This window comes from Panthera onca, chromosome C1 (genome assembly GCF_046562875.1).
Source record: "Panthera onca isolate mPanOnc1 chromosome C1, mPanOnc1 haplotype 2, whole genome shotgun sequence".
Classification (NCBI taxonomy): domain Eukaryota; kingdom Metazoa; phylum Chordata; class Mammalia; order Carnivora; family Felidae; genus Panthera; species Panthera onca.
The window spans coordinates 123,295,942-123,322,514 of record NC_138346.1 but is presented as its reverse complement, the minus strand read 5'-3'; the positions used below and the strand labels follow the sequence as shown (position 1 = coordinate 123,322,514).

At 47.7% G+C, this 26,573-nt stretch overlaps 1 long non-coding RNA gene across 2 annotated transcripts; it reads left to right on the top strand.

Moving 5' to 3' along the window:
• The first annotated feature begins 350 nt into the window (after nt 1-350).
• On the top strand, nt 351-25,542 carry LOC132671177 (uncharacterized). Of its 2 annotated transcripts, XR_009606979.3 has the most exons (7): nt 351-1,428; nt 1,524-1,582; nt 5,269-5,326; nt 7,199-7,305; nt 10,929-17,541; nt 17,867-18,321; nt 18,804-25,542. It is a non-coding gene; the product is annotated as an uncharacterized LOC132671177 (long non-coding RNA). The 2 variants fall into 2 exon arrangements; XR_009606978.3 differs by having other exon boundaries at nt 17,867-25,542.
• The last annotated feature ends 1,031 nt before the right edge of the window (nt 25,543-26,573 follow it).

The following is a 26,573-nucleotide window of genomic DNA, read 5'->3' as shown; positions in this document are numbered from 1 at the left end:
CTCTCTCCCAGTGTGCTTGGCCTCGTCTCTGGCTTGAGCGGACACAGCTGCCCCTGCCTGGCCTTCTTTCTCTGGGTCCCGAGCCGCCGACCGCGCAGGGACGCAGCCGGCAGCCGCCTGTGGTGATGGGTCGGAGTCTAACGCCTTCCCGGGCAGCCCACAGACCCAGCAGTACCCTACTAACTCTGAGCCACCCTTTCTTTTCTGTCCTCACAGCATTACGACCCTGTGGCTGGTTAATTTCTACCTGCTGGCTTGTCGCCACATACGTAGATTTAGGTATGGGCCTTGTGACTTGCTTCTGTTCTAGAGCTGCCAGATAAAATACGCAGTGTCCGGTTAAATTTAAATTTTGAATAGGCAAGGAATCTTTTTTTTTTTTTTTTTTTTTAGTTTAAGTGTGGCCTATATATTGCATGGACATACTTATACTAAAAAAAGATCCCCTGTTTATCTGAAATTGAAGTTTAACTGGATGCCTTGTATTTTTATTGGCCAAGTCTCACAACTCTGTTCTTGTCTGCCCCATCAGGGTCCTCTAGGGGCTTGGGAACTTTCTCGGGGAGGCTCCGCTCCTGACAGCAGGGGCTCCATCTCAACCTTTAGATTAAGAGACTTGTCACCCATGATGTCTTCCTTAGACGGGAGGATTCCCTGGAGAAAGGACTTGTGCCCCTGTCTCCCACTCCCACCCTTGGGAGGCGCCAGGTTAGCCCTGCTATGTGTGCAGGGTCTCCAGCGAGGGTCTGAGGGCTTGGCTCATTGTGAGCAATTTGGGTGTGGGGCTCCCTTTCCTGCAGACTTACCCATCGGAGCTAAGCCCACACGCGTTCTGCCTGCTCGAGGGACCACTTTTCCTGAAACGGTCGTGGGCTGGTGAGCAGCAGGGAAGCCTGGAGGGGAGAGACCCCCTATCACAGGTCTGGTGCTGCCCGCCGGCTGGGAGATACAGCTCTGAGCTAAGCGAGCATCCTCTGGGTGCCTCATGTCATTTTGGCAGGGCTCACAGCTTCCCTTTACACTTGCGTGTGGCAGCTGGTGTAGGATAAATATCAGGCCCGGTCTTTGTTCTTTGCCTGGTGACCTTTCAATTTCTTGGCTTGTGCTTCATTTCAAAATCTCTTTATAGGGACGAGAGGAAGTAGCTCGACCAGGATCTGGCTCTGGTGGCTCTCGGTCCGGTGCACAGCATGAGGCTGTCTCACTGGGGTGCTGGGGACGGGGAGGCCGAGGAGGCCGACCTGAGCGGGGGAGGTTTACCCGAGGCCCAGGCTCTGGCAGCGCTGACTGGTGATTGCTTCTCTTCTCAGCAGAGATGACAGAAGGTGTCAAAGCCAAATATTCACTGGAGGCAAAGTCTGAACACTTCAAATAAGATTTAGTGACTCATCGGTCGTGGGCAACTCAGGACTCTGAGAATCCCTGCAGGTTATACACTGATCGCTCGGCTAATCTTAGGAAGATGGACAGGGGCATTTTCTGGTGCTTACGTTTTGAAATTTCTCCTTTTCTCCTCCCTGCAGGAAAAATGACTGTTATCCTTAGGTGGGAAGTCAAAGAAGCCTCTGGAAACCTGTGGTGGGTGAGTGACAACGTCCAGGTCTGAGCAGTACTGATAGATAGCCTTTGGACTCAGACAACCCCATTCCCTCTTTCCCCTCTGCCTGTGATGTCCGCTCATTTTCAGGAACCTGTGCCAATGTGCAGATCACCCCGATGCTGGTTCTCTTATAGGCACGGAGGTCACCCCAACTGTCCTCTGCCTCAGTGGGGCCCATCTGAAAGGGTACTTCTTTCTGTAGAAGCATAGCCTCTCCCGCTTTCTCCTGAGCTTTCCTTAGTGCGTTACCCCCCACCCTCCTTTATTATCATCTTTTTTTTTTTTTGCTATGTTTCAAATCCCCAAGTGCCCCCCTAGAATCCTGTGTTGGGACTTGCCCAGTTCCTCTGGCAGGGGGAGGGCTACTGTGCTGGTTGGTATTTCTCAACTGCAGCCCCTTCCCTTGGGCTCTTTCCCACTTTCCCCCACCTCTTGCCCACCTGGCAGCTCGTAGAGAGTGATTAATGGCGTTGTCTCTCGCTTCATTGCTAGAGGGGAGAAGAGGATGCTAAATGAGAGAGGGGGGGCCTGGGTTTGGGAGTGTGTGGGCTTGTCTCTTTGGAGGGGCCCGGCCGGGGTCCTTTGTAACATCTTGAGTTTCACGCATGGGACCCCTCTTTGGTCAATAAAGTAAGCTTTTAATTAAAAAGAAAATTTTAGAAATGACTGGCCCTCAGCCCTGATGCTCTGGTGTGAGAAGAATAGTTTATTTTTAAATAAGACGTAAAAAGAATTTACGACACCATTGATTAGACTAAAATAAAGAATTTCCGTTTATTAGACATCTTAACGACAAGTTGCATACTGGGAGAAGATACTTGGGGTGCATATACTTGCAAGAGGGCGGTATCAAGATTATATAGAATTCCTACAATTCAATACAAAGAGAACAAACAACTCAAGAGAAAAATAGAGAAGTCACATGAATAGGGGTTTCACAGAAAAGGAAATACATATGGCTAATGCACACATGAAGAGGTAGTCAACATCTTTAGTTATCAAGGAAAAATAAATTAAGGCAGCGGTGGGTTAACACTTATCTGTTTAATTGGCAACAATTACGAAGTCTGTTAATACAGGGAATTGGAAAAGATCCAGGTACTCATTTATTCAATAAAAACTCCTTCAACCCTACTTTGCACAAGGTCCTTTTTTTAGGCGTTTAGGCTATAACAGTGAACACAAAGATAAAAATGGCAGTTTTTGCGGTGGCTTACATTCTTCTGGGGGGAGAGGGACAATGAACGATAAAAGTAATAATTAGCTAGTTGTCTAGTATCAAGGGAGATATAGAGGAAGGTAAGGGCAATGGAGCAGGTTGGTGAGGTTGGCAGGGTAATTTTCAATTTAAATGGAGTAGGTCAGGGTACATCTCATTGAGGAAGTGACATTTGAGAAAGATTTGAAGGGACTTGGAGAGTCTATAGATCCACATGGTCTCACAGACATCTGTAGAACACTACACCTAACAATAGCAGAATTCACATTCTTCTCAAGTGCACACAGTATATTCTCCAGGATAGATCATAAAATCATAAAATAATATGGTTTTAATTTAAAAATAAGACCTGGGGCACCTGGGTGGCTCAGTCGGTTAAGCGGCCGACTTCAGCTCAGGTCATGATCTCACGGTCCGTGAGTTTGAGCCTCGCGTCGGGCTCTGTGCTGACAGCTCAGAGCCTGGAGCCTGTTTCAGATTCTGTGTCTCCTTCTCTCTGACTCTCCCCCGTTCATGCTCTGTCTCTCTCTGTCTCAAAAATAAATAAATGTAAAAAAAAATTTTTTTTAAAAATAAAAATAAATAAAAATAAGACCAAAAAATCATAAAGTCAACAAATTTTTATTTTATTTTATTTTATTTTATTTTATTTTATTTTATTTCCAGTATAGTTAGCATACAGTATTATATTAACAGGTGTACAATATAGTGATTCAACACTCCCATACAACCAATGCTCATCACAACAAGTGCACTCCTTAATCCCTATCACCAATTTAGCCCATCTCCCACCTCACCCCCAGTAACCATCAGTTTTTTCTGTATAGTTAAGAGTCTATTTCTTGGTTTGATTCTCTCTCTCTCTTTTTTCTTTGTTTATTTTTGTTTGTTTGTTTCTTAAATTCCATATGTGAGTGAAATCGTATGGTATTTGTCTTTCTCTGACTGATTTATTTTGTTTAGCATAATACTCTTAAGATCCATCCATGTCATTGCAAATGACATTGCAAATTCATTCTTTTTATGGCTGAATAATATTCCATTGTATATGTATATGTATCTTCTCTATCCATTCATCTGTCAGTGGACACTTGGGCTGCTTCCATAATTTGGCTCTTGGAAATAATAAAAATTCAATAAACTTAATACAATTGAAATAATATAAAATCTGTTGTCTGACCATAATGGAATTAAATCAGAAGTCAATCACAGAGGCCAACTTGGGAAATTTATAAATAAATGGAAATAAAGTAACATACTATTAAGTAACCAGTGGGTCAAAGAAGAAATCACAAAACTGCTTTGAGATGAATGAAAATGAAGATACAATACACCCAAACTCATGGGTGACAGTGAGGGCAGTGTGAGGCCAAGCATATGACCGTTGTCACTCTCACCAATATTGCATTTCTTCTCCTATTATAGCCTTTAGAGCATTTTTTTTTTGTTTTTGTTTTTGTTTTTTTTCTTGCCCAACTTGAGTGTTAGTCTCCTGAGGGCAGTGTAAGTCTCCCGCTTATACTCTCTGTTGTATCTCCAGTGCCTAGTACAGTGTGTGGTACGTGGGAGGGCCTGAAAGGTTGATGGGATGAAAAAAAGTATCCTTATTGCTGCACTTGTGGGTATAAATGCATAGATTGTCCAATCAGGTATAGATTGTCCGATCACTACACTGGACACCTGAAGCTAATGTGACACTGTGTGTCAACGATACTTCAAAAAAATTAAACTTAGAAGCTCTTTCTTCTGTCTATGGTGGGTTTCTCAAACTCAGCAGCATTGATGTTTTGGGCCAAAGAATCCTTTGTTATTGTGGCTGGTCCTGTGCATCGGAGGGGGTGCAGTGATATCCTCGGCTGCTACCCAGTCAATGCGAGTGGCATCCCCCAGCTGTGACAACCAAAAATGTTTCTAAGCATTGCCATGTGTGCCTTGGGGGACAAAAAAGCCCCTGGTGGAGAGACACTGGTCTAGTGGCACGATCTTGCACCTTCCTGAAGTTTTGACAAAGGATCTTACAGCCTCCTCCTGGATTTGATGCATTTCTTTCTCCTCCTCCTCCTCCTGCTCCTCCTCCTCCTCCTCCTCCTTTTTTAATGTTTATTCATTTATTTTGAAAGAGAGAGAGAGAAAGCATGAATGCTTGTGGGGGAGGAACAGAGAAAGAGGGAGAGAGAGAGTCTCAAGCAGGTTCAGAGCTGTTAGCACAGAGCCCAATGTGGGGCTCAAACCCATCAACGCTGAGATCATGACCTGAGCTGAAAGTAAGGGTTAGCTGCTTATCCGACTGAGCCACCCAGGCACCCCTGATGCATTTCTTATTATGAGAATTGTTGGCCGTGGAGAGGTTGGGAGTGAGGAAGTTTTATTTTCAAATGCTCCATTATATGTGCAGTTCATCCTTAACTTCCTTTCTCTCCATTCACATTTAATCGCTGGGAACGAGCAGCAGCCAGATGGCACCACCAATATTCTGCCTGGAAATTGCAGATCATCAAGCTCGTTAGGTATGTGTCCTAGTTTCCATGCTACTGCAGGTGAACGTATTACCAAAATTTGTGCCACAGCAGAGAAACAGTGCCCTTTCTTCCAGCGCCCGTAGCGTTTTCCTTTAAGCCCTCACTGCCAGACTTCTAGAGGCAATCAGGCTTCGCAGAGAACAGTATCTTCAAGGTTCTTCCAACTCCCAGCCACCTCCCAGTTAAAAAGCCACTGCTGAGCAAAATTAGCTTTGTGAGATCAGCACCCCACTTCCAGGTACCCAACTCTGTTCTGGTTAACCACTGCTGCATAAAAAATTGCTCCCGAACATAGTGCCTTAAAATCACAATAATTTTCTGTCTCTTCTGGATGCAGAAAGGGTGCAGCTTGGCAGTTCTGTCTCAGGGTCTCTGGTGAGGTTGCCGTCCGGTGGCTGGCGCTGAGATGGTGGGGATGTGAGTGGCTGAGTGTCTCCCTTTCTCTGTGTGGTTTGAAGAACACTCTAGGCCATCACTCAGCATGGGCTTGTTTGGACTGCACTGAGCAGAGCAAGACGAAGCCCACAGCATTGTATGAAGTCACACAACACAGCTTGTGTCATACTCTGCTGATCGAGGCAGTCCCAAAGATCTGCCCAGGTTCAAGGAGAGGACATGGACCCCCCACTTTGATGGGAGAAGTATCGAACTCACTTTGTAAGAACAGCTTGTGAGTGGGAAATATTGTTGAGGTCATCTTTGGAAAATACAATCTGCCACGGCGAACATATTCAAGTGTATTACACAAGAAGGTTATGTTAGCTCTTTAGGAAAGAAGAGGCAGAAAGGTGGAATAGGAAGGAACATGTGTGTATTTGGCTTAATGCTCTAGCTGTTGGGTTGGGTGGTAGGCAGGGTCATCTACTAGCCAGATTTTGAACAACTCCAAATCATAGTGTGAGTGGTATTTCCAGAGTTGTACAAGATGGCAACCCTGGGTGGGCTCACAAATCAAATGTTTATTATATGTTAATATAATTTATTAGAATAAAAATGACAAATAATATAAAATGAATACATAAAAAGAAAAAAGTAAATACACAAAAAAGGGGAAAAGAATAGTCTAAGTTTTAGTCAGTCAGATAGTCAACAGCATTGTGGGAGCAGCCCAGAGCCACTTCCTGGGAGCAGTCCTGATATACAAGGGCTCTCTGGAGGCATGAATGCCTCACTGTGGTAGATTCATGGGAGCACTGCTCGACTCAGAGCCATTCTTCCTTCTCTGGGGACAAGCAGAGGTGAGTCCGGGTGGCCCTGTCTCAGGCCCAGGGTCTGGCTGGCTGATCTAGAAGTCAACACCTGACCCCTCCGTGCTTGTCAGAGAATAAGACCCTGGCTCTGACCACAGGGATGATCATCTGACCAAGCCAGGCCTGGTAGTTATTCCTCAGAATGTTTCCAAGCTGGAATTAGTAGTAGGAGCCAAAGGTTTTGAAACTTTTGGGCCCTCAGCCGCTAGGCCACCCATGAGGGACATGCAGTCAGTGAGAGAAGGAAGCAGCAGGCAGAGAAAAGCAGGGCAGACAGTGGATGGCGACCCGGCCAGCCACCCCTGAGGCTGGCCCCTCCTGGGTGTGGTGTGCAGCCTTCCTTTGGTTACGTGACTCCAGCATCCTCCCAATAACTTTCCCTTTTGGCCTGGCCTCATTTCAGCTGGGCTTCTGTCACTTGTCCTCACAAGGTTAGGGAGAACACATCCACCTTGTGACTAAGGAATGTCACGTAGCCATGTTTCAGCATGCAGATTGAAAGTGAGCACCAAAGTACGAATGCATTTCTAAATAAAAAAGTAAACCTTTGAGGTCCATCAGAGAGGCCTGAAGGCAAGTATTCATTTATTCATTGTATTCATTCTTTCAGCCAATGTCTACTGAGTACCTGCTGTGTGCCTGGCTTTTATAAGCTCTGGCTATTCATAGATGGATAAACTCACCATGATACCAACCGTCATGAAGCTTCATAGTCTGGTGAGAGGCAAGCATTACATGAAATCAGCCAACATATAATTATGTAATTATAAATTCTGATCAATGTGCTGAAGAAAAAGGGTAAGATGTTATGAGAGAATAATAGGAGGGGCAGGTTTGGAAGCAGGTGAGCAGAAAGGTATCTCTGGGGGAGGGACACATAAACCAAGACCAAGAAGGGAAAGGAGTCAGCCAGGTGAAGAATGGAATGGAGAGCCTCTGGGCAGGGGAAGACCATGTGAGCTGCTGCAATGGAGAGAATGATAATAATAAAAACACGTGGTGCTTACTATGTGCCAGGCGTTCTTAAAATTAGTCCTTGGGGCACCTGGGTGGCTCAGTCAGTTGAGTATTTGACTTCGGCTAAGGTCAGGATCTCGTGGTCTATGAGTTCGAGCCCCACATCGGGCTCTGTGCTGACAGCTCGGAGGCTGGAGCCCGCTTGGGATTCTGTGTCTCCCTCTCTCTCTGCCCCCTCCCACTCATGCTCTGTCTCTCTCTCTCAAAAATAAACATTAAAAAATGTAAAAAAAAGTTAGTTCTCACAACAATGCTGTGAGGTAGTTACTGGTATTATGGTTTTTTTTGTTTTTGTTTTTCTTTTTTCCTTTTCAGAATTGGAAACCAAGGCTAGAGAGGGTTAAGGAAGCTGACCAAGGTCACACAGCCAGTGAATGGTAGAGCTGCGATTCTTACCCGGGAGGAGGCCCCTGAGGTTGGAACCAGAAAATGAGGACAGGATCCACAGGAGGTTGGGCTGGGGCTCAGAAGACAGTCCGGGTCCTGTCCAGCCTTGTAGGCCATGGAAAAGGAGTTTAAATTTTATTCTGTCATGACAAACTATTGAAAAGATTTAAGCAGGAGAGTGCATGATGTAATGTACAAGTAGAAAAGCTAGTAAAGTCATAGGATACAAAATCAATATACAGGAATCTGTTACATTTCTATACACCAGTAATGAAATATCAGAAAGAGAAATTAAGGAATTGATCCCATTTACAATTACACCAAAAATAATAAAGTACCTAGGAATAAACCTGACCAAAAAGGTGAAAGACCTGTACTCTGAAAACTATGAAACACTGATGAAAGAAATTGATTGACACAAAGAAATGGAAAGATACCCCATGCTCACAGATTGGAAGAACAAATATTGTTAAAATGTCTATACTACAGAAAGTAATCTACATATTTAATGCAATCCCTATCAAAATACCAACAGCATTTTTCACAGAGCTAGAACAAACAATCCTAAAATTTTGATGGAACCACAAAAGACCCCAAATAGCCAAAGCAACCTTGAAGAAGGAAAACAAAGCTGGGAGCATCACAATTCTGGACTTCAAGATGCATTACAAAACAGTAGTGATCAAAAGAGTATGGTCCCGGCACAGAAATAGACACATAGGTCAATAGAACAGAATAGAAAACTCAGAGATGGACCCGCAACCATAGGGTCAACTAATCTTTGACAAAGCAGGAAAGAACATCCAATGGAAAAAAGACAGTATCTTTAGCAAATGATGTTGAGAAAACTGGACAGCAACATGCAAAAGAATGAAATTGGACCACTTTCTTACACCATACACAAAAATACATTCAAAATGAATGAAAAACCTAAATGTGAGACAGGAAACCATTAAGATCCTAGAGGAGAACACAGGTAGTAACCCCTTTGACATCAGCCATAGTGAAATTACTAAATATGTCTCCCCAAGCAAGGGAAACAAAAGCAAAAATAAACTGTTAGGAATTTATCAAAATAAAAAGGCTTCTGCACAGTGAAGGAAACAATCAACAAAACTAAAAGGTAACCTACAGAATGGGAGAAGATATTTGCAAATGATATATCTGATAAAGGGTTAGATCTTTAATAGATCTAATAGATCTATTAGATATCTAATAGATAATAGATATCTATATCTAATATATCTAATATCTAATAGATAAAGATCTAATATCTAATATCTAATAGATAAAGAACTTATAAATCTCGACACCCCAAAAATGAATACTCCAATTAAAAAAGTGGGTAGAAGGCACGAATAGACATTTTTCTGAAGAAGACGTCCAGATAGCCAACAGACACATGAAAAGATGTTCAATGCCACTCATCCCCAGGGAACTACAAATCAAAACCACAATCAGATACCACCTCACACCTGTCAGAGTGGCTAACGTCAACAACACTAGAAACAACAGGTGTTGGTGAGGATGCAGAGGAAGGGGAACCCTCTTACACTGTTGGTGGGAGTGCAAACTGGTGCAGCCACTCTGGAAAACAGTATGCAGGTTCCTCAAAAAGTTAAAAATAGAACTACCCTATGATCCCGCAATTGCACTACTAGGCATTTACCCAAAGAATACTAATGCAAAGGGATATGTGCACCCTGATGCTTATACTAGCATTGTTGATAATAGCCAAATTATGGAAACAGCCCAAGTGTCCACTGACATGAATGGATAAAGAAGATGTGGTGTGTATATATACGATGGAATATTACTGTGCTGTAAAAAGAACGAAATCTTGCCATTTGCAACGATACGGATGGATCCAAAGAGGATAATGCTAAGCAAAATAAGTCAGTCAAAGACAAATACCATATGATTTCACTCATATGTGGAATTTAAGAAGCAAAACGAATGGTCATAGGGAGAAAGAAAGAGAGAGAGAGACAAACTAAGATACAGACTCTTAATTACAGAGAACAAGCCGGTGGGTGGGGCGGGGTGTAATAGGTGAGGGGGATTAGGAGTGCTCTTGCTGTGATGAGCACAGGGTGATGTAGGGAAGCACCGAATCACTGTTTCATACACCTGCAACTGATATTACACCGTGGGTTAACTAACTGAAATTTAATTAAAAACTTAAAAAAAAAAACCAGAAAAGCTAGTGATGAATTTTTTTATTTTTGAAAAATAAATGAATTACATTTTATGGCTGTAAAACCCACACATTGTTCATTTGGAATGTACAGAAAAGCACAGAGTGGAAAATAAAAATCACCTTTAATCCCGCTGCCTGAAGACAAGAGGTAATTGCTGTTAACCTTGGCACATAGTTTTTTTTTTTTTATTATTTTTTTAACGTTTATTTATTTTTGAGACAGAGAGAGACAGAGCATGAACGGGGGAGGGGCAGAGAGAGAGGGAGAGACAGAATCCGAAGCAGGCTCCAGGCTCTGAGCCATCAGCCCAGAGCCCGACGCGGGGCTCGAACTCACAGACCGTGAGATCGTGACCTGAGCTGAAGTCGGACGCCCAACCGACTGAGCCACCCAGGCGCCCCTATCTTGGCACGTAGCTTTCCAATCATCGATGAATGTTTGTATTCTAACTGTAGCCCAGTTGGAACGATCACCCTATACACATTGTTTTGTCAACCAGCCCTTAAGAAACAGAGAGTGTCACCTGGTAGTTTTGGCCCAGCAGACGAGAACCTGAGGGGCTGGCTGGGGGCTGGAGAGAAGCCTGTGGTGTTCCCAGCAGGAAGACAGGGTCAGGGTCTGGCCCATGGGGTTAGGGCGCCACTTTAGAGACACCTGTGAGCTCCCTGAAGATTTGAGTCTCCCTGAGTTCTCCAGGGAACAGGTAGAGAGCCAACACCTTTTCTTTCGCTGCAGGCCTTCTCCACAAAGACCCAGCTGTCCCGTGCGACTCATAATGTGGGAGATTGTCCTGTGCTGCTCTGTGGGCCTCTCTTCCGCGCTCCCTAGGTCACGATTCTGGTGTGAGAGGGTGCTACCCATCACATACCTCAGCCTACCCCACCTGCTCATAATTACAGGACGTCACGGTTTTGTACCAGGCATGGTGACAAGTACTTTTTATATGTGTCATGTTAATTACTCCAACCTACACTTCTCTGAGGTAAGTCGCATCAGTCCTTTGACTGTTGAGGAAACTGACGTTCAGAGATGTAACAACAGCCGGAAAGGTGGCAGAGCCAGTGAACCTAAGGATGTCAGACCCCACGCTCCATGTGTTTAACCTCTTCTGCATACGGACTGTGTCGCCCGAGAGCACTCTGTTATCATCCTGTTTTGTTGGTGGCAGAAGTGCCCGTTCTCCATCTGACTCGGGGATTGGGCCCGGCTGGGGTATGACCCCAGGTTACTGGTGAAGCCGAACCAGCCCTAACACTGTGGGTATTTAAGATGTGCAAACAAGGGGTAGGTGTCTGGAAGGCAGATAGACGAATGCCAGAACCCCAGGCCCAGGGAGGACCGCGCAGGTCCAGCAGGGAGAGAAAGTTGGTTGGGGGAGGCAGGACCACCTCCTGCTTTGAGAGCAGGCCTGACAGTCTGAATCCTCGTGCCCATCGGGGCCTCGGCCACAGCTGGATCAGGTTAGAGTAACTTCCCCAAAACCAACTGGGAAAACCCTCAGGGTGCTAGGCCACTCAGGCAGCTGCCCGGGGGGACGACCGCCCCTGGCTGCTGCCCCGTCTCCTCCATTCATGGAAAAGTACAGGCCTTCAGGCAAATGCCTGGCTGCCCTCTGCGCTCACAACTGCAAGCGCTGACTCGTTTGTCCTTGGTCCAGGGCTGGAGGAAAATAGTTTCCCAAAAAAGCAGCTTAAAAAAATGTGGAAAATATCCACACCCCAAGTGTCTGCAGAGCGGGGGCGGGAAGTCTCCTAGACGGGCTTGCAGCCGGAGATTCCGCGGTCCTCTTGCGAAGAGGCAGGGAAGGAATGTGAAACCCTATCACCCGAAGGGGGAAAAATGCACAGTGTGCCTTTCACTTTCTGCCTGCGCTTGGAGGCAAGGGGGGGCATGGGTCATGCTGGGAAGTTGTTGCCTCCTGAGGGGCTGCCTCGGACGGCAGGGGTTCAGTGGGTGGGTGAGTCAGGATACCTGCTCTGGTCCCCAGATGCTCAGTGGGGACCTGGAACATGCATCTATTTTCTCAAGGATGCTGGGACTGCTTGGCCTCCCAGTGCTAAACCTACTCTCTGTGACCAATCCTCACTTCCTACCTTATGCAGTGATTCACCGCTTTACACAGGATCTCATTTGACACTTGCTGTGAGTGAGGAGGTGAGGTATAGACCCAGGATACTACTGGGTCTGTTGTACAAAAGAGAGACTCAGGTTCAGGAGGGGAGGTGTCTGCTTAGGGCCACATAGACCTCAGTCTCTCGTGAGTCCAGTGTCCTTTCTCTTAGACCATGCGTGTGCTGCCCCTAAGTCTTGCACCTTAGACACCCTATGAATCCCTGCTGCATTATCTCAGAAGCGGGAGGTGCTGGGGGGTGAGGGCTTTGGGGTCAGGAGCCTGACCTTTGTGGCACTGTGCCTGGCCCATAGGTGGCCTCTTGATTGTGTGAAAGAATGAATGTGTGACCTTGGGCAAGTCATTTTAATCTCTCTGTGCCTCAGTTTCCTCATCTGCACAATGTAAGTGTGGAGCGGGATAGTCTCTGAAGTCTGAGCTCCTTCCCATTATCAAGCTTTGAGGCGCTAAATTTCCCGATCAAACCCACGCTTCAAACCCACACTGGCTAGCCCCTGCCGATGCAGCCATCACCTCCCCAGTCCATTCAGTCACTGGTCCCGCACAGACTCTGCCGTGACCCTTCCTGGTACCCACTTGGCCCTGGTGAAGTGGGCTGAGCAGAGCTGGAGGTTCGAGGCCCGCTTTTGCCTCTGCCTGTCCACACAGAGCCCTGGCCCGGTTGCCCACACCACTCTGCAAGTGTTAGGTCTCTTGCCTGACCCGTGGGATGGCAGGGTGAGGCTGGGTTGGGGTGAAAGCTGTGTGGAAAGGAAAATCGGGGTCTCAGTGTGGGGGTGGTGTGAGGCACTCATCTGAGAATCATGGTGAGGGGAGAGGTTTTCGAGCAGAACAGGGGGAGATGCTATCACTTGGTCATCCTGGGCCAGGAGTCATCTGGATCTAGATTCAGTGATTCTGGGGCTGTATTTCCTTTTTATGGTCTCAGATGGCTGGCTTCTTGACAGGGCTAATGGTATGGGGCACAGGAAAGGTGGGCACAGGGCCCTGCAGGTGTCACAGAGCTGAGTCCTTGACGCACCCGGGTGTGCTCGAGGGAGTCCAGGGGCAGGAGTTTTCCACCGTGAGTGGCTGAGCATTGTTTGGAAGTTCTACTGGGTGGTTCCTCCACGTGCCTGGCCCGAGCTGCTCTGGTGCTGCGGCCGGTGCGGGCAAGCATGGAGAAGCAGACTGGGGGACTGGTGGAGAGAAGGGTGGGGCAGCATCCCTGTCAGGGCAGGAATGGCCTACTTCTGTGTGTGCAGGGATGGTGGAGGGGGTGGAGGGCGGTGTGTGGCTCCAGGCTTCCCCAGCCCCGCCACCATGTTGGAAATCCAGTTTATTGAATTTACAGTAAAGGTTTTATGGGGCTTTCCTGGAAGCTTCTCATTATGGAAACTCTTGTGCTGGCAGTTTGGTGGCTGGTGTCTGGTTTGTTTGGGAGAGGTTGAGTCAGGTCCTGTCTTGATGGAAAGTTCCTCTGCCTGGGTCACTTGAGGGGAGCAGGCCGGGGGCCCGAGTGGGCCTGCCAAATTCTGAGAGGGGACCGGCTGTCCTGCATCTTGGTCCTGAATGGGTCCCCACTTGTTTCCTATCTGACCATCATTCTCTGTGGGTTCCAGACATCTTTTTGAGGGGAAGCTGTGGGGAAAAAAAAAGTCATCCCAGTAATTAAAGCCATTTTCATTATTTTCCACATATTTGAAAAGTATGAGGTGCTGGTTGATTGAGCAAAACCAAGCCAACTCCATGAAAATGGATTTGCTGATGATAAACATCAGGAACACACAACACACAGGGCCACGTCTGGATCGAGAGTCCTGGGGCCTCAGCGTGAAGTGCCTCCAGCTGCCCCTTAGAAGCTCCTTTGTCTGACCTTTCCAACTTCCTCTTGGACTCTGATTTTGCACCTTCCTCACCACTAGGCTCACATTCCCGCCCCAAGATGCCTGATTCTGAGGGGAGAAGAGCAGGGCTTTGGCTCTAGGATCTATGAAAACGGCCAGTTTATGAATGTGGGTGTTTCACCAAGGCCCTGACGTGGAGACTGATTCACAAGTCACCAACCAACTCCCCTTTGGCTGTTGGGGAGACTATTAGATCCTGTAACACTGGGTCATGAGTCCCTCCCTTCCTGGGTGTTTTTTTTTTTTTTTTCTTTAAGTGTTTATATCACTGGTGTTCTCATTCTTTAAAACAAGGGTCATTCATAAAACAGAACATGCTGCTTGGGAGTCATGAAAATCAAATGGTTAAGGTTTCTCCGGGGACTGATGCGTGTCCCTTTGTACAGAGTGTGGAGGAAGACCACAGCATTGTCCCTTCCCTGCGGGTGAAGGTGGCCCCTGTGCCATGCTGGTGGACAGCCATGTTTCTAACGGTCCCTAGGTGTCCACGAGTGTGGTCTGTGCTGCCCCAGGACACAGAGAGCTGACTGTCATCAGAGGAACCTGCTGGGGTTTTACTGACTGCTCTGAAGGGTGGTTGGCCAGGAAAATCTCTGAGCTTCCTGACCTGAGATTCTACGGGGGAGTCATTGGAGTGGACAGGTGCCAGCTTTGCAGCCCAACAGACCTGGGTTCAAGCCTCGCTTCTCCCACACACTCGGTTTCCTTCTCTGCAAGAGAGAAGCTAATAATATCAAGGCTGCTCTGAGGAATAAATGGAGCCTTGCACACAGGGCACCTGAAACTCGGATGGTGGTTTGCTATTACTCACCCTCTTCTCTTCAAGTCAGTTGGGTGCTCGGAGTAGGTACGGGCTTCACACTGTAAGCAATCCTGCATTTAAAAAAAAACAGCCACGTAGCTTCATTTGATACACGATATATACACATGCACCCGAGTGTTTGCATCTTGTTTTGATTTCTCCCCACTGTCTGTGTTTCCCACATGTATGTCTGGATGAGTGTGTCGGTCCTAGATGGCAGAGCGGGAGGGACTCAGGGCCACACCAGGCTCAATTATCTGCCTCGCGATGACGACAGTGACACTAACAACAACCATCTGACATTTATGATTGCACCTGACTTCCCCAGTCACCCCCTCCACCACTCCTGGGAGGCAGGAAGGACTAATGAGGCGAACGGCACTGCTGATGAGAGGCTTCCCGAGGGTGCACAGCTGGGGTGGCAACAAGACCAGGCCCAGCTTGTGGGCTGAGCTGAAGACTCCCCAGGGTGGCCTTCTCGTTGCCCCCAACTCGTCCCCACACCCCACCGGACGTTCTTTTCCTGTGCCCCTTTCTTTCTGGACTTGGCCTGAGTTCCAGTAATCAAATTAGATGGCTAATTTTCCATGTGGGCTTTAAGCATGATCTGAAAGGCAAGGGAGCCTTTTCCTTGGACCCTGTAGGCTTGGGTGTCTGGGGTAGGTGAGGGCTCAGTTGCCTGCAGCCTGAGGGTCCCAGGGAAGCAGAGCACGGGCCTAAGGCCAGAGCAGGCCAGTGGAAATGCCATTGTCCAGGGAGCTCCAGGCTAACTGGCTTTAGAAAGTTATCTGGCCAGTCTTTTTTCTCTCCCTAAATTAATGTGTTCATTCATTCATGCCTCTGGCCTGCATGGCATGTTATATTCAGTGCTTTGTCATATGCAGGAAAGGTGAGATCCTCCCTGGCCTTGAGGATTTTGCAGTTCGGTTGATGAGTCAACTAGACAATGAACATGGACAAGTGGAAGCACCAGAGAATAATCTAAAGGCTGAGAGAGAAAAAAAATTCAAAGCCAGGGTTTGAATCCTGGCCCAGTGTGGGGGCTGAGAGGCTGCTGGGGAGTCCTGGGTGAGAAGGACAAAGGGTCTGGCTGTGGGTCACCTGAGTCTGAGTGCACTGGACATGGCCATCACTGTGTTGCTCTTCTGGCCTCCCACTTACAACTCCCTGCTCTGGGAAATAGCTCAAGGCTTTCATTTTTGCACAAAGCTGGTCCCAATCACACAGGGCATCTGCCTTAAATGCAACTAACCCCTACCCCTGTCCATACCTTGGTTTGTTTGAAATGATGAGCCAGGCCAAGTAAGATTCCCCTCTAACTGCTCTGAGCCAGTAAATGCTGAAGAATGGGCTAGCCGTGAGAGCCAAAGCTGCAAGATCACGACGTGGGGCTGGAGAGTGGCCAGGATGGACACAGGCAAGACATTCTGAGGGGCGCCTGGGTGGCTCAGTGAGTTAAGTGTCTGACTTCGGCTCAGGTCATGATCTCAAAGTTCATGGGTTCAAGCCCCGCGTCGGGCTCTGTGCTGACAGCTCGGAGCCTGGAGCCTGTTTCAGATTCTGTGTCTCCCTCTCTCTCTGCCCCTCCCCTGTTCATGCTCTGTCTCTGTCTCAAGAATAAATAGACATTAAAAAAAAAAAAAGACGCTCTGAGAAGCAGAAGCTGTGAGGTGGGGAACAGCTGCAAAGAGCAGAGGTAACCAGGAGCCACTCGGTGGTGAGAAACGACAGGAAGGCACAGAAGGAAGCCAAATCATGTCAGTGGTGGCCCATTAGCTGGAAGAGATACAAACTCTGCCTTGAGGGCTGCTGCAGATCCAGGACTGACCCCAGGGTGCCGCTCCTCCCCTGATGCCAGGCTGCTTGGCTTTCCTGGGTTCTTGCATCCATGTAGCTGTCAAAAAAACCCCATGACGAGAGGAAGCACTGGTCAGTTTCAGTCTTCATGCAAACAACAGATACATTAGCCTCACTAGTTAGCTTCCTAGCAAGCTGGAGAATGAAGGTCAGTGGATGTCCACGCGTGCACACACGAACACGCGTACACATGCATGCACACAAGTTTACACACGTTTACAGACTTGGTCGCCATCCGGAAGTGCTGTAAGTGTGGGGCGGCAGAGCCGTGATGGGGCATGGACAGGATTAGCAAGGCAAGCAAGGCTCCCTGGACGGATAGTCCAGTTGGAAGAACAAATGGGTCATGGCAGGAGAAACTGCTAATTTTAGTTTCCTTCAGGATGTAGATGTCATTTAAAGTCAAACTATTTCCTCATACTTGTGCCCAGCAAATGATTTACTGGGGAATGCTAACGCTGTTCTCTGTGTCCCAGCAGTGTGATGGTGTCCCAGAGCAGGGGACATGTGGCCAGAAGGGCGGCAGCTCAGTGGGCAGTGTTTCTCTCGGCTGTCCTGAGACCCTCCACCGTGGCGGACTGCTCTTCACTGTAGTTCTTCAAATACCTTGAATATGTGTCGTCTCTACATACCCTTTTGGCCCCCACCACCTGCGGTTCGTTGCCCATGGAGGTTTGTGTTTGTGTTGGCAAGTTGAAAGCTTTCTTTGCTTCCCTGAACCTTGGGGCTGGGCTCAGGAGTCCCTGCTGGGGCACTCTGTGCTGTGGGACCTCTGGCAAACTGTGACCATGTCTGAGCCTCGATTTCTCCATCTGTAAAATGGGAACAAAGACATCCGAGGATTGGTATTATGTTCTCCTTGTAAGGATTTTGCTTTATAGTTTCTACTGGCTCTCTCACAGTCCCAACCCCAACACAATTAGCATACTGACGAGCAGATAGGAGCAGCTCAATCGATAGTTGTTGAACGTGGTCATTGTTGTTGTCATCTTCACAGATTCCTTGTTAGCGTCCATCTGGTGCTGCACAGAGAGCTCTCCCACCCTGCGATGCTGACATATGAATATGGATGCACACATGACCATGGAAAGGCATCAGAAAGTTACGTAACTCGCAAGTAGAGAATACACATCAGTTACACCTAAAGGTTAAGTGCATTCTGGAGGTCAGAAAAAGCGATGAGTGAATAATTGAGGTAAGAAAGTAGCTTGCAGGAACCACTTTAAGACACAGATTGATTCAGGGTGGGGCAGGGGAAACTGCCTATGTGATTAATCTAACACCTTCCAGAGGAAGTGGGCCTTCAGGAGCAGATGGATTGGAGAAAGGGATAGGCTTGGTGAAGAGGTGGCCAGGGAACATTCCAGGCACATGAGTGTTGTTTCCGCAGGCTGAGGTGCTGAGATGCCCTTAGGGTGGTTCACTCCTTTGGACTCCTTGGATTGGCTAGAGGTATGTGTTTCTGTGTGTGTGTGTGCTTGCTCACGTGTGTGCCTGTGTGTGTGTGTGTGTGTGTGTGTGTGCGTGTGTGCAGCAGACAAGGAGGAGGGCAGTGAGACTATGAGGTGGGAGAAGAAAGATTGATGAGTGAGGAAGAAAGTGTGAGACCGATCAACTCCAGGTGTGAGATATTTCAGAGGAACCTCATCAAGAGCTATCTTTATGTCTAATAAAGATGTCCCGGCTTCTGTGTTTGGATTCAGAACCTGGACTTGGGGTGAGATTAAAATCAGAAGCAAGGGTAAGGCAGAGTAAAGAACCTGGGTGCAAAGATCCATACGATGATTTACAGATCTTACTAGAATTTGGCTGAGACCCAGCCAGTTGGCCTAGCACCTTTCCTCTTGAAGGTTTATCATTGAAATTGAGCTTTTATTTCCTTGCTGCTGTTGTGGAGCCTCATCGTCAACCCCCTTCTTTCCCATTCGTTCTAGGCCTCAGAAGGGAGCAGTGTGATCAGGCAGCCATGTGACATTGGTCTGCACTTCTGGATGTGCACATCCCCTGGAAGTTAGGAGGAGGACCGGCCTTCCCTCTGTCCAAGCCAAGAATCCAGACATGATCTCATCAGGGCCACTCCCTGGGGGGAAGCGGGAGGCATAGGACTGTTTCATCCCATTTCCAGATGGAGAAACCGAGGAATGGGAGGAGTTTAAGGACCAGGCAATGAGCTCACTACAGAGCTGAGAAGAAATTGGGCTCCTGCTCGGAGGGGCTGCCGTCCAGGACAGTGTGCACGTGCATGTGTACGTGTGTGTGTGTGTGTGTGTGTGTGCACGCGTGCTCCTCTCTGGTCCTCCTAAATCTTCAAAAAGGACATTGGAAGTGACATAGTTTAAAAACAGACCCCAGTCCATGAGAAAGAATGTGTGGCATTTGGAGAATTACATAATCTTTAAATTTAATGTCCTGATGTATAAAAAGGGAATAATTGTAACACTTACCTCATACCACCATTGAGGTCATTAATGGATCTAAATCTCAGGACCCAATTTCTGACCCTATCTGACCACAATGCCCACTTGGTGGATGTTCGTCTACCCGAGCTGAGCCCACTCTCGCTTACCCTGTTCAGGAGTGGGAGTCATGTCCTGGTTGACACCAGCTAATCCAATGTGGGTCTGTATTCTGTTAGATTTATTTTCCTAATTGTTTTATCCAAGTGCGTATGGGGGGGGATGGAACTAGCTTTGAGTGACTACTAGGCGGGGCAATTTTCTAGGTGCTCGATATAAATGATTTCATTGAATCCTGGTGGTCCTGTGAGGGGTGTTATCAAGCCAAGGGTTTGCATCCTCTTGGAAATATTTTACCTGGGTATTCCTGGATGCTGAGTGGTAGAAGGAGGCAAGGCTGATGTCTTCAGAATGCAAATCGAAATGATCAGGAAGCCAAGTGTGAGACCACACTCCCTCTCTTAGCTTCAGGTACTCTTCAACAAGACCTGTGGTCCTGGTGGTCATTGGTGGAGACTGATTGCACGCCTCTTGAAGCTGTCTCTCCCATGGCTTCAGTCCTTTCTGGTTCTCCTTCAACTTCAGTCCTTCCTCTTGGTCTCCTGGTGGTGGGGCGGGGCAGCTTTTCCTCAGCGTGCTTCTTACAAGTTAGCTTCCCTAAGGATCTGCCCTCAGCTCTTTCCTCTCTTCGGGTTGACTGTGCACCTGCAGACATACTCCCTTCCAGTGCCAACCCCCAAATCAGTTCCCGGAGCTCCAGACTAAACCAGGCAATTGACAGCTACCTTCCAGAATTTCCAGACACATCCAATTCTAGGTGTTCAGAAATGAGCTCACCTTCTTTCTTCCCGATCGGCTCCTCTTCGTTTCGGGTCTGACAGATGACGTCACGGTCATGCTAACCTGCTTCCTTTACCCTCCGCACCCCGTCTAACCAAGTCCTTGTAGATTCCCTTCCTTCCCATCTCCTCTTCCGTGCCATCTTCATCCCCAGTTATGCCCTGGTTTTTTTGTTTTCGCTTTTTGCTCGACGTTCAACGTCTGCCCCCTTTGCCAGAGCAATCCTTTCAAATCTGTAAAATTGACTGATGTCGCTCTGGCTTCTATCACCTTTGGGATGAAGGCCAAGCCCTCCATTATCTGACCCAGTTTGCCCCCTCCAGCTTCTTCTCTGGCCGCGGCCCCCACCTTCTGTTTCTCCCGGGAGTGGGGGGGGGGGGGGGGACTGGAACACCTCCAGTCCGTGCTATCCTGTCTGGAAGGCCTGTTTCCCACTCACTTATCTGGCAAACGTCTCAGCCCGAGGGTCGCTTCTCTGGCGAAGCCCTGCCTGTGCCCCCACTTCCGCCTCTGCGTGGCCATGGCCTTGACACACACTCAACTACCACGACTTGTCCAGCTTCCCCAACCAGCCCGAAGCCCTCTCGAGGGAGTGATTACGTCCCGCTCGCCTGTCTACCGTGATGTTCAGCGCGTAGCGGAGGTGCAAGCAGTGTTTGCGGAATGAATGATGAGAGGAGGTGATGCAGGTCAGATCCACGCCGCGGCGCGCAGACCTGAGGGGTGGCGAGCGCTACTTCCCCCCGCTAGAGGGCACTCTCGCCGTGCGCTTCGCTGGGAGCCGGGCGGGTGTGGCTCCGCCTCCGACGGCCTCGCCGGCCCCGCTCGGCTCTGCAGTGTGGCCTCAGCGCGTCTTGGTGAGTGCCGTCGGCCCGGGGGCTCTGGGCTCGGGCCAGCCCCTTACCAGCCTCCAGTCACTCTTGTCACATGTATCCTTTATTTTGCGTACTACCCTTCCTTACCTCCTGCTCCCCTGGATGTAGACGACCCTCACCTGTGGCAGATTGGGGACCTGTCCTTCCTTCCTTTGGCGGTAGCCAGTAGCATCTTCTGTAACCCCAGCTAAGACCCTAATTGTAACAAGTTGGAGGGGGGCATCCTCCTGGTGACGTGGCTGCATCCTAACAATTGCTTTCAAGGCCTTTGAGTAACGTGGTGGGTGCCCTGGTGGTGGCCATATTTTGGTTGGTGGGGGGGGGGGGATCAGGACGCTCTCAGAGACCCTCCAGTCACCCACAGGGCGGCCTTTCGCAGTGCTCCATCCGCACTGATGTGCTAGGGCGCACGTCCCTCCGCGGACCAGCCGCAGCACGCCTGCCGTCTGGAGAGTTGTGCCCACCTCTGACAGTTAGTATCCAGTTTTGAACCAGGCGGTACTTTCGATTCGTAGAAGACGTTGAGAAAGCAATGCATTCTTTAGCTTCACCGAGGGAGTTTCTTCTTCATGAAAAGTTCCACCGCGCTCTGCGTTGTGAAAGCCCACTTGAATTACTGCGTTCTGTTCCGAGCCCCACTTTTTAAAGGCGATGGGGATTATTTAAGGATAGTATCAAAAGGAGGGTGATCAGAATGGTGGAGGCTCTGGGGGTTGTGCCATTTGGGGGTCCGATGGGGATATGGGGGCTGTGTAGACAGGAGAAGAAAAGAGGTAGGGAACATGTGATAGCTTCCCGGCGTGGGGGTACTTCTGTTTCCACCAACATGTTACAGAGGAATAGAAAACAAGTGTTTTCAAAATCAAGGAAGCTTCTGGGCCTTCTTTTGTAGTGCAGAATCTGGGTGGTGGGTAGGAGAGAAAACAACAGAAAGTAAGAGAGCTAGGGAAGCTAACATTATCCACGAGAGTTGTACCATCAGAAGGCAGTTGGGGGAGGGGCGCTGAGGTCCACGGGCAGGCTTGCTGAGAATGGTTCAAAGGGAGGGTTTTGGGGGTTTCTGCACTGAGTAGGAGATCGAAAGAGAATTATGTAGAAAGAGGACTGTGAGACATGGTCGTTGATTACTTGATGGCCTTTTAATAAAATCTTTGAGAAATTCCAGGCCAGTTTAGAATTGTATCTTCACCTATTGTTGGTTGTTGGACTGTCTCACTCGAATACGATGTTATTGCGACTGGAGCGCAGGAAAGTCTGTGATTATTATATGGGTGACACGAGCAAGCATTTTCTAATAATCGGTCAAGGATAGGATAGGCTCCCTCATGATGTGGTGGGACCTGCTGAATTGGGATGAGCAGCACTTCAGGGTGCTGCAGAGAGGTGTTCTGCTGGGGTGAGGGTGGGGAACGTTGCAGTAGCTTCTAGGAAATGACAGTGACATGAAAATGACAAATCGCTGGGCAAGTGTGGGGGGGCCCACCTTCTCACCTGTCCTCCCCCAGTCTGATGTGGAGTTTATACTTGACATATATATGTGGAAATATATACGGAGATGATGGGCCTCCAAGCTATGCTGGGCGGTTTTTTTCTGGTTTCTAATTTAGCTCTAAGAGACCCCGGTTCCCAAAAGACCATTGAAGGATCATCCTGTGTTATTGTGCATGCAGTCAGAACAGTTAAATAAAAGGCAAGTGATCAGCTCTACAGAGGTCTGCTGCGTGCATTCTCACTCCTAGGACAGCCCTAGGAGCTAGGGGTGTGTCACTGAGATACAGTCCTTATTCCCTTCTTTAAAATATTTTAGTTATTAAAAAAAGTTATTATTGAAGTATAGTTGCTATGCAATGGTATATTACTTTCAGGGGCACAACATAGTGATTCAACATTTCTGTATATTACTCAGTGCTCCCCACGATAAGTGTAATCACCGTCCGTCATCATACAACGTTATTACAATATTGTTGGCTATAGTCCCTATGCTGTGCCTTTCATCTCCTTGACTTACTTATTTTACGACTAGAAGTTTGAACTTCTTCACCTATTTCATCCCTGCCCCCCCCCCCCCCCCCGCCTCTGGCAACCACTAATTTGTTCTGTGTATTGATAAGTCTGTTCCTGTTTTTTGTTTGTTTTATATCCCACATACAAGTGAAATCGTATGGTGTTTGTCTTTTTCTGACTTATTTCACTTAGTAGAATATATTCTAGGTCCATCCTTGTTGTTGAAAATGGTAAGATCTCATTCTTTTTTATGGCTGAGTAGTAGTCCATTGTGTGTGTATGTATGTATGTATATGTATATGTATATGTATATGTATATGTAATATCTTCTTTCTCCATTCATCTGTTGATGGGCACTTGGGTTGCTTCTGTTTCTCAACTATTGTAAATAATACTGCTATGAACATAGGGGCACACATATCTGAATTAATGTTTTTGCTTTCTTTGGGTAAACAGTCATAGAATTACTGGATCATATGTAATTCTATATTTATTTTAAAGAATGTTTACTTATTTATTTTTAACAGAGAGAGAGCGAGCGAGCATCCCAAGCAGGCTTTGCGCTGTCAGTGCAGAGCCTGATGCAGGGCTTGAACTCATGAACCATGAGGTCATGACTTGAGCCGAAATCAAGAGTCAGATGCTTAACTGACTGAGCCATCCAGGCACCCCGGTGGTTCTATATTTAAATTTTTGAGGAACCTCCATACTGTCTTCCATGGTGGCTGCACCGATTTATATTCCCACCAACATGCACGAAGTTTCTCTCCATATCCTCACCGACACTAATTATCCCCTACCTTTTTGATAGCAGCCATTCTGACCGGCGTGAGGTGGTATCTCACTGTGGTTTTGATTTGCAGTTCCTCACAACCCTTGTTCTAGAGGAGTTCATCTTCCGTGGGGGAGAGTCACGTAAGCCAGTGGCTGCATTCAGTGTCCTGGGCATGGATAGAAGTATGCACAAGGTGGGGTGATGAGCAGGACAAAAAGCTTTGCTGGGGAGATCATTCTTGAGCCAGTTTTAAAGAGTGAACAAGGGTTTACCAAGTGAGCAAAGGTAGGGAAAGGGCATTCCAGACAGATGAAGTCCCATGGGCCAAGGAGCAGATATGTGAGGCCACATGATGGCCTGGGGGCCTTAGGGCCAGGGAAGCAGAGGCCCCGTCCAGGCTGGAACTTCTAGTTACAAAGTTCATGGTGTCAGACCGTGGGGTTATAAAGGTCTTTCTCTTCCTTGCTAAGGGACTTTGGCTTTATCGTACTGGGGCTTTGGATCCCAGAAGCATCTTAATCCTGTCAGTGTTTGGTGAGCAAATGGAGGGCGCCTTGGAGAGGTGCGATTGAGTGCGAATGCACATATCTGGATGTACATGGTCGGGATGACATTAATCAAAAGGCCTACGGATGTGGGGGCCTTCCCAGTGGTCAGACTGACAATGTACTGTCCGTCCTTAATTCGTTTCCATCCTTAATTTGTTTCCCTTGCCTCTCATGAAATTAAAAAAAAATTTTTTTTATTTCCCTCAATTCTCTCAACTGACAGAGAAGGCAACTGGGGATCAGAGTGGGACAGTCCCTTACCCAAGGTCACACAGCTGGGAAATGCCTTTGGTTTCTTGGCTCTTAATCCAGTGTTCTCTTCATGATGTCATTCTACCTTCTGAGAAGCTCCAATATGCACAGGGGAAAGTTGGAGCTCTGGAGAATGGTAGATAAAGCTTTGGCAGTCTGGACCAGCCGTCTTTCCTCCCCGGGGAGGACCCCAGCACACAGCATGCCTAGGGACACCTCTGCTGTGTCATTTAAAAAGCTCCTGATACTCTTCTTCCTAAAGAACCCCTACTCTTTCTTTCAGGTCCAGGGTAGAGGTCACCTCTTATCTGAAGCAGTATGTTACCTCAGTGACCCCTCTGGGCAGAATCAATTGTATTACTTCTGTTAGCGCAGCACTCAGTATGGCAGGTTTATAAGTCTTCTGCCCCATGAGTCTTGAAGCTTCTTGAAGGAAGGCATCATTTCCATGTGGTGCCTGGTTATAGCTCCCAATGCCTAGCATGGTACCCAGCACAGAGTAGATGTCCAGAAAATGTCTGTGGGATGACGAAATTGATGCATGTATGAATCAAGAGTCTGACCCTGAATCCTTTTGTGGGGCTCTATTATGAAGTTTTCAGGGCTCTACCAGCACATGGTTTTCTTATTTTATAGTGGCCGAAGCTGGTGTTCCAAGTAGAAATATGTTAGAGCTAGGAAGCTTTCTATGTGTTTCTTTGCCTTTTTTTTTTCTAAAGCAAAGTGAATGTGGTGGCTCGGGGTTCATCGTTCCTTTGTAATTCTTCTGTAATACGCTGACCCCAGGAAATTAATTTCCCTTGGACACTGACACTTTCAGCCTAGAAGTTTTGTTTTTGTTTTTGTTTTTGTTTTTGTTTTTGTTTTTGTTTGGTTTGTTTTTTTTTAGCTGCTAAGAGCTAAAGCTGTTTTTACAGTTTAGATTTGTTTTGGGTCTTTTGGTAAGAAAAATTCTCTCGCTTTTTTTTTTTTTTTTTTTTTTAAATTTCTTCCTTCTCCCTCCCAAATTCCATGCTTGTTTAATCTTGTTGAAACAATTAGATTCATCTTAAGGAAGCCAAATATGGAACCACTTTGGGGAGGGGGCTGGGGGCCGGCACTCCTGCCCAGCCAGCTTTTTTTCTCTTCGAGAAGAGCCATTTCCATCTGTGCTCTTCTGCCAACTGATTAACACCTTGTGATGAAGCACCAGGCTGTGCATTTCCAAGGGGTTAGCTCTTTCTGCATGGTAGCACTTGTTCTTTGTTTAAGGGAGAACTATTTACTTTTTTTTTTTTTTTTTTTGCATTTGATTAAAACTCCAGGAGTGGCAGACTCCTGGGTCTGGTCCAGGCAAAGCTGTGAGAGGGTGATCCTGGGGCCTGGGTGGACCACATGTGAGAAAGCTCTGGGCTCTCTTTTGAGGAAAACAGCAGGAGCCCTTTGGTTGTAGGTGTGCAGACACTTTCTGTCCCTCTGGCTTCACGGTGTGCTGGAACCTCAGCTCCCTGGGGCTCTTGGCTGGGGGGCGGGGGTGCTGTTTGTGGCTATTGTGAGTTGGTGGTTCTGGGCAGGAGCTCACATACCAGCCTGGAACCAAGTGGTGTAAAGCATTTCCCAGAGCTTGGGGAGGTCTGAGGGCAGAGCAGCTGTGGGGTGACAGGCCTATGGCTGTGGGGAAGGGAAAGGAGTGGCATTTGAGGATCACCTTGCAAGTGTGAGGAATTGGGCTAGGCATATTTAATTTTTTTGTTAAAAAAAATTTTTTTAATGCTTATTTATTTTTTGAGACAGAGAGTGAGACAGAGTGTGAGTGGGGGAGGGCCAGAGAGAGGGAGACACAGAATCCGAAGCAGGCTCCAGGCTCTGAGCTGTCAGCACGGAGCCCGACGCGGGGCTCAAACCCACAAACCATGAGATCATGACCTGAGCTGAAGTTGGATGCCCAATCGACTGAGCCACCCAGGCGCCCTGG